This window comes from Salvelinus sp. IW2-2015, unplaced genomic scaffold, assembly GCF_002910315.2.
Source record: "Salvelinus sp. IW2-2015 unplaced genomic scaffold, ASM291031v2 Un_scaffold3600, whole genome shotgun sequence".
In the NCBI taxonomy this organism is placed as follows: domain Eukaryota; kingdom Metazoa; phylum Chordata; class Actinopteri; order Salmoniformes; family Salmonidae; genus Salvelinus; species Salvelinus sp. IW2-2015.
In genome coordinates this window covers 14,326-23,578 of record NW_019944878.1, presented here as the reverse complement: position 1 = coordinate 23,578, position 9,253 = coordinate 14,326, and the positions used below count along the sequence as shown (strand labels likewise).

Below are 9,253 nucleotides of genomic sequence, written 5' to 3'. Positions count from 1 at the left end.
TATTAGGCTACTAGAGTTCTTACTTAGCGTGTTGGTGTCCTGAAGAATACTCTGATGTCTGTCTTCTATCTTCCATGTTTCTACCTGGCTGGCTTCACACACACACAGTGTGCAGGTTATTTACAGTAGGAGATGGGCTTCTATCATCTATCATTCCAGGTGGGCTTCTATCATCTATCATTCCAGATGGGCTTCGATCTAAAAGGTAGCTAGCTAGTCAGCTAGCAAATGTGAAACAGATTGCAGTGACAAAGGTTGACAGCTGTCTGAGTTCACCATTTACACAACGTATGCTACAACCTTTTGTAAACTTAATATAGTTTATGTTTTATTTTGGCTGGCTTCCAACAACTGCTGAATTTGCAGAGCTAGCAAGCACCAATTCCGTTTCTGTGTGTTCGCTATAATCTTTGCTATCGTCAGTTTACTCCAAGATTGGCACACAAGTGCTTCAAAGTCCCCTACCGACAATTTAGATTTTGCAACGAGACCATTAAATATATTTAAGAGAATGGTAGAAGAGAGTGTAGTTCTGTTCAGTTTGGACTTCAGTTTATCGCTAACCTTATCACAGGGACGTCGAAGCACTCCAGCTGCATGCTGATCTTGGAATAAACTGACGATAGCAAAGATTCCATCTTTGACGACGCCACATAAAAGGTACTAGCTAGCTTGCTAATGTTTGCTTTAGTTTGCGCACAAGTTCTGCAAATTCAGCTATTGTGTGTTGTTGGTGTCAGTGAACAGCACACAGCACCTGGAAGGTATTTTGCAATATTTCAAAATACAAATGCAGGAAAAATCTGTTTGAATAGGTGAGTGTCACTGGAATGGTGGTGGACTATAATGTCCTCCTCATATTGTAGGCCTGTGTATCCTATCCACTCTTTTCATTGGCCTATGCTATTGCTTGCATTTAAGACGTGTCGTTTGTTGATCTCAGTGTGTAAATGTCAGAGTAGCTTGTCATTTTGATCATGTGTGTGGTATCAAAAGAAAGTCAGTCATGTAAAATGATGAAAATTATTTTAGAAATGGCATTTTTATCTCGGACCCACAAACCCCTCAGCCCCTGGTGTTCACGACTGAGCCCCGAATGAAAATCTGGTGAAGACCCTGAGTAAGACTATAATTTACGTCGTCAACTATGAAAAATAGATAGGCCTAAAGTTGACAAATAAAAACAGTAGAAAATATCGTTAAAAAGTATGTTTTTTCAATCACATTCATCTCTCTGCTCCACCTGTCTGCCTCCCTTTCTATCTGTCTTGACTTGAGCTATTGCTAGTGAAGTGCAATATTGTATCATCAAGTCATCACTGGATCTGGCTCGAAGCTGTGCAACATTGTATTAACTAACCTGTTCCGGGCCCTCAGAGTTTCCTGCGCCAGTGAGCTTTTGGACAGTTTAATATGACGTTTCCACTGGACATATGGGATCATCAGATCGTGATAGTTTGCTCTTTCACTCCGAGACTTGGTGATTATCGAGACCGGGAGTGTTGGAACGATTTTTCAAATACTGAAGAACTATCATTCGCAATGGATGTAAAAAATAAATAAATAACTGAATTCATTACTTACTCTGTGTGAGGTGAAGAGAAATTGAATTAATTTACTTACTCTGTGTGAGGTGAAGAGAAATGACTGACAAAATCAGTTATACATTGCAGAATGGGCATTTTTCTACATATTATTAACGTTTTCTGGAGAGAGACACACCATATCTTCACCACATACTGTACCCCTCCCCTTTCTACATTTTACATTAAACTCCAGACATATATCTCACACATATTACACCCACTATCTTCACATTTAATTCTGAGTAATGATAATAATGTGACAAGTAGGACCGGTAGGGCTAATCCTTACAAAGCAGAATGACGGAAATTTCCAAATAATCTGCGGGACAACGAAAATATTTTCATCACAAATTTTCTAAAAATATCACACATTTTTCATCTGACTGTCTGCGCAGCCTGGTCTCACAGACTAGACGTAACATAGTAAAACATACATCCGGGATACCCAAAATATACGAGGAGTATGGGTACGTTTGGACAGGGTGAGGGTTGTGAGTTAGAATCTCATGGTCAACATGAAATGTGAGGCTTATTTGATCAAATTAACATTTTTGTAATGTTTAGGTTGTTACGAATTACTGATATAAGTGGACAACAGTGGCTTTGAGAAAAAAAACATTTTATATTGGAGATGTCTGTTGTTCACATGCATATCTGCCCTCTCATTGGCTAATCCCGCCTCTCCCACCTGCCTTCCGCCTTGGCGAACATTTATTCCCACGTTAGAGCAGCCAGTCCAATATCTTGTCAAAATAATAGATGCTCGGGAGGAAGGGTATAGGGGAGTCAGATCTGTTTTTATTTAGTAAAATGCACAATACTATATACAAATCTGGTAAAATCACAGCATAAAACCACAACACAAAGATAAATAATAACCATTAAATAAAAGATGATGGATTGATGCTCTACTGCGCTTTTTGAACAACATAAACTGTGAAGGCAGAGTTTGGTCTTTGTATTTTTTCAGACTCCACCCCTTTATCAGGTCTCGCTGATCGTTTTGAGCAGCGGCATTTGGCGTTCGCCACCGGGCTCCTAAATTGCAAATCAAGTGATATCTCCGCCAACATGGGCAAGCACCAGGCATCTCGAACTTTCAAGAATGCACACTCAGCTGTCACTGAGAGAACAGGAAGTAGCTAAGTGACTGTGTAAGCAAGGAAAAGCCTATAAGGGACACCTGACGCCCAAACGGATATTTAATTTCAGAATTGATTAAACTTAGTAAGGGTTAAGGGTTTGATTACGAGAGAGAGGGAGAGAGAAGAGAAGAGAGAGAGAGAGAGAGAGAGGAGAGAGAGAGAGAGAGAGAAGAGGAGAGAGAGAGAGAGAGAGAGAAGAGAGAGAGAGGGAGAGAGAGAGAGAGGAGAGTGAAGGAGAGCGAGGGAGAGAGAGAGAGAGGAGAAGAGAGCGAGAGAGAGAGAAAGGGGGAGAGAGAGCACGGAGGAGAGAGAAGAAAGAGAAGAGAGAAGAGAGAGAGAGAGCGAAGGAGAGCGGAGAGAGAGAGAGGAGAAGAGAGAGAAGCGGGGAGAGGGAGAGAGAGGAGAGAGAGAGGGAGAGAATCAAATCAAATCAAATCAAATCAAATCAATTTTTATTAGTCACTTACACATGGTTAGCAGATGTTAATGCGAGTGTAGCGAAATGCTTGTGCTTCTAGTTCCGACAATGCAGTAATAACCAACAAGTAATCTAACCTAACAATTCCACAACTACTACCTTATACACACACAAGTGTAAAGGGATAAAGAATATGTACATRAAGATATATGAATGAGTGGTGGTACAGAACGGCATAGGCAAGATGCAGTGCCGTTCTGTACCACCACTCATTCAAAGAGAGAGAGAGAGAGAGAGAGAGAGAGAGAGAGAGAGAGAGAGAGAGAGTGATAAGCTAAAAATAGAGGTCAGTGTATATAGTTAACATATGTCCCTTTTGATTGGTCGCCAGTGTTTATGGACCTTGTGAGTGGTTTCCAGTGGCTCAGGTGTCTCTGTGGCCTTTTTCGTTTGGGCAGAAGTCAGTCCTCCGTCTGCTCTTCTACATTCTCTCTCCTCCGTCCCCTCTCTTTTGATTGGTTTCCAGTGTGTGTATGTCTCTTGTGATTGGTTGCCAGTGTGTGTGTGTATCTTGTGATTGGTCACCAGTGACTCAAGTGTCTCTGGGTTTGCTGATTGTGGACTAGATGGGAGGAGCCTCAGAGGAGCTGTGTGGATGATTGACAGTAGAGTAGGTGGGGCTTTGACAGTTCACAGTAGCATAGTCACATGATGAAGTGCYCTCTTTAGCAATGGCAGCGGTGGCCTCATTGGGGCAGCTGCCCTCTTTAGTAATGGTGGCAGTTGCTTCGTTGGGGCTACTGGGGATCTTGTGGAAGTTGACGGTGGAGTAGTGGAGAGAGTCAGAGTGTCTTGTGGGTAAGTTGGCGGTGGCGTAGATGGTGGAGGTCGCAGCGCCTGAGTCTGACCTTAGGGGGCGCTCCTTTATCTCTTCATAGTCACCATCACCATGACAACCCTGGAGAGGAGGAGGAGAGAATAGAATGACACAAACACACTCAACACCAGTTGCGGTTCTAGACCATTTCAACTGTGGGGGGCCAAGCTGGGGCCAGTTGTACTGTTAGAGGGGCCAGTTGTACTGTTAGAGGGGCCAGTTGTACTGTTAGAGGGGTCAGTTGTACTGTTAGAGGGGCCAGTTGTACTGTTAGAGGGGCCAGTTGTACTGTTAGAGGGGCCAGCTGTGTTACTGCTAGAGGGGCCAGTTGTACCTGCTAGAGGGGCCAGTTGTACTGCTAGAGGGGCCAGTTGTACTGCTAGAGGGCCAGTTGTACTGCTAGAGGGGCCCAGTCTGTACCGCTGCTAGAGGGGCCAGTTGTACCGCTAGAGGGGCCAGTTGTACCGCTAGAGGGGCCAGTTACATTAGACGTTATTGTTGTCATATCGTTTTCTTCACTGCATTGAAGGCATTAGCAGGCAAAATACCATGTTCATAATCATCATCGTTGCCACTATCTAATAACGGATGTAAAAAAAAAAAAGAACGATAGCAAAAATGTGTTATTTAAAAATTATTTCATACTCCACATTTAGGGGGGCCACAAGGGGGTCCAAAATTGTTGTCACAGGGGCACTGCCCCCCCCCCCCCAGAACCGCTAGTGCCCACTTGAGGACTATACTGATGAATGTGTTTGTTCTGGTGTCTCTAGGTCAATTCAGAAAGCTGATTGTGGACATTATGGATGAATGTGTTTGTTTTAAGACAGTGCTTTTCTCTCRGCTTGCATTTTATATTGATTTTTGGTTTTCTGTAATTGATCTAATTCAAGGCTCATCTGTAAAAGAGACATTGGTCTCAGTATGACTCCCTGATTTTAAATAAAGGTTAAATATAATAAATACATTTGTATTATAGCTCAAACTCATAAACCACCAAGGAAAAGTTGTGACAACTTTTCAAAAAACCTGCTGTGGGGGGAAAAATGGTTAACATTGCTTAGCCTAGGGACGTAGCTCAGCCGCTGAGAAGTTGTACTATATAATTGGTCTGCGACTTACAGTCCAAATTTCACCCTTTTCGTTTTATAGTGCACTAATTTTAACCATACGGATCAGGTTAAAATGAGTGTACTAGGAGTAGGGTACAATTTGGAACGTCATAACTTCTGACTAAGCACAACTCGAGTCACATGTCGCGGCTGTGGGCTGGTTTCTCAAGACGAGTTGACAGTTCTTTCCGCCCGCTAAGAGGACTGTGTGAAGTTTTGAGAAGTTACCGAGTACCGGGGGAAGGCGACTGCAAAGGCCATGGCGACCAGGGACAGTGGCGGAGAGAACCTAGAATCGTGGTTGAGTAAGTTAAATGACACGGGGAATTCGTTTTTTTTTTTCTCCAGAGAGTTTGTTAAATGTATTACCTTTATAGTAGTGCGATTATATTTTGTCGTTTGACCATAACTTGTCTTGTGGTTCACAGTTGGAAATGGTGCATCTTGAAGTTGTGCGTCACTGAAAGTCGAACCTTGCAGTGATATCGCCAGTTTAATAAACAGGCTTTATATCACGTCATTTGCACGAGTGCTTGCAAATATGGCGAGCAATATTTTCAGCTGKTGTAACTGTAGCTGAAACTGTCTCTCGGCTTGCCTTGTTGTCGCGCTGCGTTTTACATCTCATGTTTTCTTCGTAGCAAATTCCGCGGAGGGAATTACCGAATAAAAAGTTACTAAGTTTGAGTGAAGGGCAGTTTTATAATGTATTACCAATATGTTCTTTTTAAACGCAACAAAATAGCTCTGAAAGAACAGGAAGTATGAGAAAGGCTACATCTTGTCAGCCAGTCATGCGCTCATCCAGATGTTTTTGAAAACCTACTCCTTCCCTCGACTAACCTACACCCAGTCGTGGAAAAAGTACCCAACCTCTCATACTTCAGTAAAAGATACCTTTGTGTCAAAGTGAAAGTCACCCAGTAAAATCCTACATGAGTAAAAGTATTTGGTTTTAAATATAAGTATCAAATGTAAATGCTAAAATGTGCTTAAGTATCAAAAGTAAAAGTATAAATAATTTCAAATTCCTTATATTAAGCAAACCATACGGCACCATTTTTTTGATATAATATTTTTATTTTACGGATAGCCAGGGACAGCTCCAACACTCGATACATAATTTACAAACGAAGCATGTGTTTAGTGAGTCCTCCAGATCAGAGCCAGTAGGGATGATCAGGGATGTTCTCTGGTAAAGACCCCCCCATAAACGTCTTAAGTAGTAGTACTTTAAAGTACACCACTGCCTACACCCACTCACGAACACAGTCTGCAGTGAGCTTCCGGTCCTAGTTCAGTGTTGCAACATCATCATTGTAGAATACACACTTGCAGGGACCTTCCTTTGATCAGAAGTGCAAACGTTTGTTTTTTTCTTATTTTGTTTATATTTATATCCCGGGCAAGGTCACAGACCCATCTAACGCAAAGCTAGGCTGATTGATCTCTCTATCTCTCTCCTTTATCTCTCTCTCTCTGTCTGTCTCCTCTGTCTGTCTCTGTCTCTCTCTATCTCTCTCCTTTATCTCTCTCTGTCTCTCTCTATCTCTCTCCTTTATCTCTCTCTGTTCTCTCTTCTCTCTCTCTCTCTCTCTCTCTATGTCTCTTTGTCCTCTCTCTCTTATCTTCTCACTCCTCTTCTCTCTCTCTCTGTCTCTTTCTCTCTCTCTCTCTCTCAGACCAGGCCACAGACCCGTCTAACTCAGAAGACAGGTGGGACTGTATCCAGGGCTTCTATGAACAGGTCAACCAGGAGGCTGATGGGTGAGTAGACACCATGGCTGTGTCCCCAAGATGGCAGCTTATGACAGGTCAACCAGGAGGCTTTATGACCAGGGCAACCTATTAATCTATATAGTGAACTTACTGATAACCAGGGCAACCTATTCTCTATGTAGTGAACTACATGATAACCAGGGCAACCTATTTTCTCTATGTAGTGAACTACTGATAACCAGGGCAACCTATTCTCTATATAGTGAACTACTGATAACCAGGGCAACCTATTCTACTATGTAGTGAACTACTGAATAACCAGGGCACTATTCTCTATGTAGTGAACTAATGATAACAGGCACCTATTCTCTATATATGAACTACTGGATGACCAGGGCAACCTATTCTCTATATAGTGAACTACTGATGACCAGGGCACCTATTCTCTATATAGTGAACTACTGATTGACCAGGGCAACCTATTCTCTATATAGTGAACTACTGATGACCAGGGCAACTTATTTCTCCATTAGTGAACTACTGATGACCAGGGCAACCTATTCTCTATATAGGGCACTACTGATGACCAGGGCAACCTATTCTCTATATAGTGAACTACTTATGGGCTCTGGTCAAAAGTGACTAGTGCACTAACAGAAGGAACCCAAAGAGAACCCTTCCCTGTATGAAAGCACTAGGGCCCATAGGTCCCTGGTCCAAAGTAGTGCACTATATAGGGAATAGGGTACACCGTGTGGGACGTAACCTTGGACACAGCAGATGCTAGACAAGATATTTCACATTTCAAAACCAGCCTTTTTTACACAGATAAGAAATGTTTCTTTCCAATACCAAAAGTTGTTTTTCATATTAGTTTTGTAATCTAGATTAAACTATCATTCTGAGGAACCACTTGTGTGGCGTGTGGGGACACATCAACTGAAAACCCACTTCTCCTTTCTGTAATGTTATCTTCAAAATAAAGTGTTCGACGTCTCCCGGGAGACACAAAGAACCATTTATAGCAGTCGCCACAGGGATTCCGAATGCCCTCTGATTGTTTTTTTTACCAGAAATCTTTTATGTTGTAATAATGTAGTATTAGATAAGTAATAGTTTTGAAAACACTGGTAGTTTATAAATCTACTCTCCTATTCCAGTCCTCAGGTTGCCAACTCGTCTCCTGGCCCATAAGATCCAGTCTCCTCAGCAGAGAGAGGCTCTGCAGGCCCTCACAGTAAGACAACACACCATCATATTATTATAATACTATAGTAATAAACTATATCATACTATAGTAAACCCCTCTACATAACAGAAGATCCAGTCTCCTCAGCAGAGAGAGGCCCTGCAGGCCCTCAACAGTAAGACAACACACCATCATATTATTATACGATAGTAAAACCCCTCTATATAACAGAAGATCCAGTCTGCAGGCCCTCACAGTAAGACAACACACCATCATATTATTATAACCTATAGTAATAACTATATAATACTTTAGTAAAACCCCTCTACAATACCAGAAGATCCAGTCTCCTCAGCAGAGAGAGGCTCTGCAGGCTCACACAGTAAGACAACACACCATCATATTATTATATACTATAGTAATAACTATATAATACTATAGTAAACCCCTCTACATACCAGAAAGATCCAGTCTCCTCAGCAGAGAGAGGCCCCTGCAGGCCTCACAGTAAGACAACAACACCATCATATTATTATACTATAGTAAAGCCACTCTCTACAATAAACGAAGATCCCAGTTCATCCTCAGCAAGAGAGAGGCCTCTGCAGCCCTCACAGTAAGACAACACACCCCATCATATTTTATACTATAGTATATACTATATAATACTATAGTAAAAGTCAAATCAAAGTTTTTTGTCAGTGTGCCGAAATACAACAGGTAACGAATCAGTGAAATGCTTATCTTCAGGCTCTAACAATAGTTGCAAAAAAGGTGTTAGGTGAACATAGGTAGCTAAGAAATAAAACAACAGTAACAAAGCAGACTATATACAGTAGCGAGGCTAATAAAACTGTAGCGAGGCTATATAACAGTAGCGAGGCTAAATACTACGCACGGTTTAGTCAGGCTAGATTGAGTAGGTTATGTAATGTAGATATGGTTAACAGTGACTATGCATATGTGATGAACAGAGATAGCAGTAGCCGTAAAAGAGGGGTTGGCGGTGGTGTGGTGGCGCGTGGCGGGACAACAATGGCAGATAGCCTGTGTTAGTCAATGTGCGGAAGCACTTGTTGGTCGGTCCAATTGAGGTAATGTGGTAATGAAAAGTATAGTCTAAAGTGACTAACTGCATAATAAGATAAACCAGAGAGTACAGCGCGTAAAAGCAGGGGGGGGGGGGACACAATGTAAATATTCCGGG

The 9,253-nt window shown here is 42.0% G+C and overlaps 1 pseudogene; it reads left to right on the top strand.

Annotated features, from left to right (window-relative positions):
• Positions 1-5,269: 5,269 nt before the first annotated feature.
• Positions 5,270-9,253, top strand: part of LOC112076153 (ADP-ribosylation factor-binding protein GGA1-like) — a 16,488-nt pseudogene continuing 12,504 nt past the window's right edge.